This window comes from Sinocyclocheilus rhinocerous, unplaced genomic scaffold, assembly GCF_001515625.1.
Source record: "Sinocyclocheilus rhinocerous isolate Xijiao unplaced genomic scaffold, SAMN03320098_v1.1 scaffold3077, whole genome shotgun sequence".
NCBI lineage: Eukaryota > Metazoa > Chordata > Actinopteri > Cypriniformes > Cyprinidae > Sinocyclocheilus > Sinocyclocheilus rhinocerous.
The window spans coordinates 122,839-128,838 of NW_015659411.1; the positions used below are offsets into that span (position 1 = coordinate 122,839).

At 37.6% G+C, this 6,000-nt stretch overlaps 1 long non-coding RNA gene across 1 annotated transcript; it reads left to right on the forward strand.

The window, feature by feature from the left end:
- Window positions 1-3,877: 3,877 nt before the first annotated feature.
- LOC107723888 (uncharacterized) lies at window positions 3,878-5,508 on the forward strand. The gene is made up of 3 exons (XR_001637983.1): window positions 3,878-4,001; window positions 4,155-4,189; window positions 4,783-5,508. It is a non-coding gene; the product is annotated as an uncharacterized LOC107723888 (long non-coding RNA).
- The last annotated feature ends 492 nt before the right edge of the window (window positions 5,509-6,000 follow it).

Here is a 6,000-nt window from a genome sequence, read left to right on the forward strand (position 1 = left end):
ATTGCCTGGTAAAATACTTATTTCTGGATGTTTTATAGTAGTGCTTCTCAACGGTGGGTTGTCTTTAGCAAGATGGTTTTGTGTGGGTCGTGGAGTGCGTAGTCAAAGAAACAACAACAACAAAGCATAATTCAATGTTTCCCCCCTAATGCGAGACTTTTATTTTAAAAGACATGCGCGAAAGCTGTTGCCCCTTCTGTCAGGCACAGTTTAGAGTGTTGTAGTTTAATTCAGTATCTACTGTAAGATAAAGTGATGGTATCAGGCATGTCTGTGTGATTTATATAGTGTCTTATCTCTGAAAAATTAACATTCCTGTCTTGTCAGAAGATCCAAAAGTTTCTTATAGCCTACACACACACACACACTATTCACAAAAAGTTAGGGATATTGGACTTTTGGGTGAAATGTATAGAATATGTAAAAAGTTCATGCTACAGTGATATTATATCATGAAAGTAGGGCATTTAAGTAGAAGTACTTGGTAATTTCTTCATCTCAAACAATTTATTGAAACAAAAGCTAACAACAAAAAATGTCAATGTCTCAATAACTTGTCATGTGTCCTTGAGCATCAATTACAGCTTGACAACGACGTCTCATGCTGTTCACAAGTCGACTTGTTGTCTGCTGAGGCATAGCATCCCACTCTTCTTGAAGGGCTGCCCTCAGGTCATTGAGGATCTGGAGTGCTGGGTTACGACCCTCTACACGATGACTCAGCTGATCCCATAGGTTTTCTATGGGATTCAGGTCTGGAGAAAGTGCAGGCCACGCCATTTGAGATACGCCAGCCTCCAGCAGCCGTTTCCTGATGATGCGGCCTCGATGAGCTGGGGCTTTGTTGTCCATGAAGATGAAATCAGTGTTGCTCATGCAGAGGCACAGTGACTGGATGTTATTCAGGTAGTATTGGCTTGTCACAGTACCATTCACAAGGTATTGGCTTGTCACAGTACCTGCCCAGACTGTAACACCACCACCTCCAAAGGCTCATGGTGACAACAGTGGCTGATGCATATGTTCTCCTTGACGTCTCCAGCAGCGTTGGTGGCCATCATTTCTGCTCAATGTGAATCAACTTTAATCAGAGAACAGCACTGAGGCCCACTGGTTCCTCGTCCAGCGCAAATGCTCCCTGAAAATAATCGCTATTAAGCTAATCGCCTTTTTTTGTAACTTCATGACTTAACTGACGACATAACTACAACACTGCATACTCGTAGTTTAATTTGGAACCACTGTTTTATGTTATTGATCAATGTTTTTATTGTCTGAATTTGATTTTATTTTTTTTTTTTCAGTTTCCTGGTTCATAGATAGTTTAAATTTATTCTGACATACTCTGAAATTCTCTAGTAAATTGTTAATTCACCCCAAAAAAAATGAAAATTCTGTCAACATTTACTCACCCTCATGTCATTCCAAGCCTAAGACACACAAATGAAAATATTCTCAATGAAATTTTAAATAATGAATAATGAAATCTCCATTGACAAATGTAACTACCATTTTGATGCTTCAAAAAGTTCATTAAGAGATCGTAAAAATAATATGAATGTGAATTTGATTAATGTATCAGTAGTGTAAATTCATATGTATGAACACATGAATTTAGCTGTTTAGTCCAAATTTTCTGAAGAGACTCGAATCTCGATTGTTTTATATCATGATGAACAGATTTAACTTTTGATTTTTATTCACCTATAAACATTGATCAGCGAACATAAACAGAAGCTCAATCATGCTTGATGCACAAGAACAAACCATCTGTGTTCGAAAATAGCTTTCTATACCCTCATTCACTATTCCCTACATTAGTCAACTGATACAGTACTTTGAAGGAGTGAATGAAAACAAGTGAGCGAATTTGGCTACTGAGTGCACCAGAAGGGCTGCTGCTTTTACATTTTGTGCTTTCAGTGTAATAATCAGATGAATCTCAGCAAAGCGTCATCTAATGTCGAGACTAGGAATTCATTTGGCACGACCCTCATAGTGCATTATAGGTATTAGCCACTGAGTGTACATCGGTTGTACACACGGTTGGGGAAGTTGTGGCCTAATGGTTAGAGAGTTGGACTCATAACCCAAAAGGTTGTGGGTTCGAGTCTCGTACCGGCAGGGATTGTAGGTGGGGGAGTGAATGTACAGCGCTCTCTCCCACCTTCAATACCATGACTGAGGTGCCTTTGAGCAAGGCACCGAACCCCCAACTGCTCCCCGGGCGCCGCAGCATAAATGGCTGCTCACTGCTCCGGGTGTGTGTTCACGGTGTGTGTGTGTGTGTGTTCACTGCTGTGTGTGTGCACTTTGGATGGGTAAATGCAGAGCACTAATTCCGAGTATGGGTCACCATACTTGGCCTCACGTCACGCCACGTCACTTATTATTGTGGTGCATTATGGGATTGAATGAGTGCACTCGATAACATTCATTGTTAGACTATGGCAATACTTGGTTGACTGAATCCACAAATATAGGCTATGTATAGACAAACAGGGTAAAATATGAATCAGGATGTGGTTTGTATGATGTTCAATTGTCTAGGATCATCCATAAGACTGGTGTACGTTTTTCTGCTGTTTGCATGTGTTACATAAACCAATATGTGATTTATAATGAACTGTTAATTTCTTCTTCAGGTGTGTCTGGTTCTGATACAGATGGAGAGTCGATGGAGGGAGATTCAGTCACACTAGACACTGGTGTTACAACAAACCAACAAGAAAAAATGATATGGTATTTTAATAACACTCGCTTAGCTCAAATTAGTGGAGATCAGAGTAAGATCTGTACAGATGAACAGTGTAAAATAAGATTCAGAGATAGACTGCAGCTGGATCATCAGACTGGATCTCTGACCATCACAGACACCAGAACCACAGACTCTGGACTCTATAAACTAAAGATAATCAACAACAGCAGGAGCATCAGTCCAAAGATCTTCAATGTTACTATCACTGGTGAGTAATATAAAGAATGTTTAAAAGCAGGGTATATATTTTTAAATCATGTCTTTAATGTGTGTTTTCTGTGTGCCTGTCTATTAATTCACATACCACATTTATCACCTTCACGTGCATGCCAACTGACACAATTGTCACAGTAGTTTTTTTATTTTATTGTATTTTTACATCCTTTTTAGACAGGAAAGCATGAGGCGAAGAGAGGGTAATGGTATCAGCACACAGGATAATTGCGCTATCTTAACGTGCTGTTGAAAACTAAGTGAGGAAGCTGGATCAATATGCATATAAAAAAATGTTTAATGAATCCAAATCTAATACATAATCTATGACATGAACAAGAATACAGCGCAAAACCCATGAATACAAACAATAATTGACAAAAATAATGGCAAACCCAGGGATAAATACATGACTAATGAAGGGCAAACAAGGAACACCTGGACACAATTAGGGTGGGATAACAGTAAAATAAATACCAAGACCATGCACAAGACTACATATGGACGTTAAATCAGGAACAATACAAAATCCAAGATTTAAAAACAAAAAAGACACTAATACAAAACACAGATTGTTGAATCTTGCTATGTTGGAACGATGCCCACAAGGCTATCGGAATTGACTTCACATTGCATTTTATGTGACATTGTGAATCTTGCTATTTTAAAATGTTGTTATCAACAGAAAAAATTTATACAAATAGTGATACTGTTTCTTGTTCAGTTAGCAAGGCAATGATGCTGCTTTAGGTGCCATTCTTCAAAATCCCACCAGATGGAGCCATTTATTAGTTGAATAAATATCATAAAACCGATCAAAGTAGAAAGGTGTAAATATCAGTCAAAGATAACATGGATTATCATTCACTCTCTAGTAATAATGACTGTCTGTCTTTAGCTGTTTCAGATCCAAGACTGTCTCCAGCTGCTATAGCAGGAATAAGTGTTGGTGTTATTTTGCTATTCATTGCTGCTGCTGCTGCTGCTGCTGCTGCTTACTATCGTAAGTGTCAAGACAGGACAAACAAGGGTGAGTATTACATACAGGTGACTTAACAAGATTGAAAATATGAGATTTATTGTGTGTAGTGTGAAAAGACTCATTAAAAGATGTGAAAATGTAGTTTTATTCTAACTAACCAAAGTAATGTGTATTTAGTTGACTTTGTTATTGTTTCAACAGACATTGAGATGCAGCACAATCAAGGTCGAGATCAGGTGAGATTCTATGTGCATTAACTATGTCTGCCTGCTAAAAAAACAGAATTTACTACAGATTCAGATCTGTGAGATCTGTAAGTGGAGTGTCTGTTACACTGTGTGTTATGTGGTTTCAGAAATAACTTTATTTAGTATTAATAATAATTGACTAATAATTTTCACCTTACAGTGAAGAACAGTTATTAATATTTTTAATATTATTATATTAATAATATTTTGTTTCTGACCCCACTTTAGTGTCATGGTGTAACATAAATTTACACTGTGATTAGTTGTCCTTTATAGTTTTTTGACCTGTATTTTTATCAACATAAATACAGACGTTCAAGCTGAGGCAGAGCCAAAAAAAATAAAAATAAAATAATAATAATAATTAAAAAAACACAAATTCCCAAATAAGCTAAAAAAACAAATTATATAAAACAAAAAGATCTTGCAACATAATTTAGAGAGCAAGTGTCTTATTAGAACACACAATTTATGACAGTAGCATTCTCTAGTCTTGTATTTTATTGTATTTTTGTACTTGTGTAACTGAATCATCAATGCTGTTCATTAATATTACCTTCTGTGAATCTCTGTACTTACAGAAGAATGATACTATAGAAGACTCGTCCCCTAATCAGACAGTCCCTCTAATGAACCACGCTGCCAATGGGACATCCCCTAATCCGACAGATCCTCTAATGAAAAGCGCTACCAATGGGACGTCCCCTAATCCGACAGATCCTCTAATGAAAAGCGCTACCAATGGGATGTCCCCTAAATTAGACTGACCCTCTAATGAAGAAAGCTACCAAGGGGCATCCCCTAATCAGACTGACCCTCTTGTGAAGAACGCTACCAATGGGACGTCCCATAATCAGATTGACCCTCTAATGAAGAAAGCTACCAATATGTTGTCCCCTAATCAGATTGACCCTCTAATAAAGAACACTACCAATGGGACGTCCTCTATAATCAGATCGACCCTCTAATGAAGAACGCTACCAATGGGATGTCCCCTAATCAGACTGAGGCTACCAGTGGCATCACCATAAATTTATGCATTTAGCAGACGCTTTTATCCAAAGCATTTTATCACCAGTATGTGTGTTCCCTGGGACCAAACCCACGACCTTTTGCTGTATCCGTTACTGTACAAAGTTACTGTAAAAATGTGCAAAAAAAATGAATCATACATTTAATATTTTTACCAGAAAGTGTAAACAAAAATTTTTGATATTTCATGAAGTGAAACGGTGCTCGTTGTAAATGTGTAAATATACAAATAATTTAAATTGCCAAAGAAATATGCCAAACTCCTCACAAAAACCTGTACCACAGATCTGGGCCCGTATTCACAAAACATCTTAAGCCTAAAAGTAGCTCATAACTTGCCGATTTGGTTTTAGTGACTTAGGAGTCCTCTTCACTACTCCTAATGTTTCACTGATTTAGGAGCTATAGTCGTGGCCAAAAGTTTTGGCAGTGACATAAATTTTGTGTTTTGCAAAGTTTGCTGCTTCAGTATTTGTAGATAATTTTTTCCACATGTTTCTGTGATATACTGAAAAACAACGATAAGCATATCATAAGTTTTAAAGGCTTTTATTGGCAAAAAAAATAAATAATTAGTCAATATTTACAGTGACCACAGGTTCTCTATGGGATTGAGATCCGGGAAGTTGCCTGGCCACGGATCCAAAATTTCAATGTAATGATCTTCGAGCCACGTCTTTATCACTCTTGCTTTGTGACATGGTGCTCCATCATGCTGGAAGGTGCACGGATCATCACCAAATTGCTCATGGATCGTTGGAAGAAGT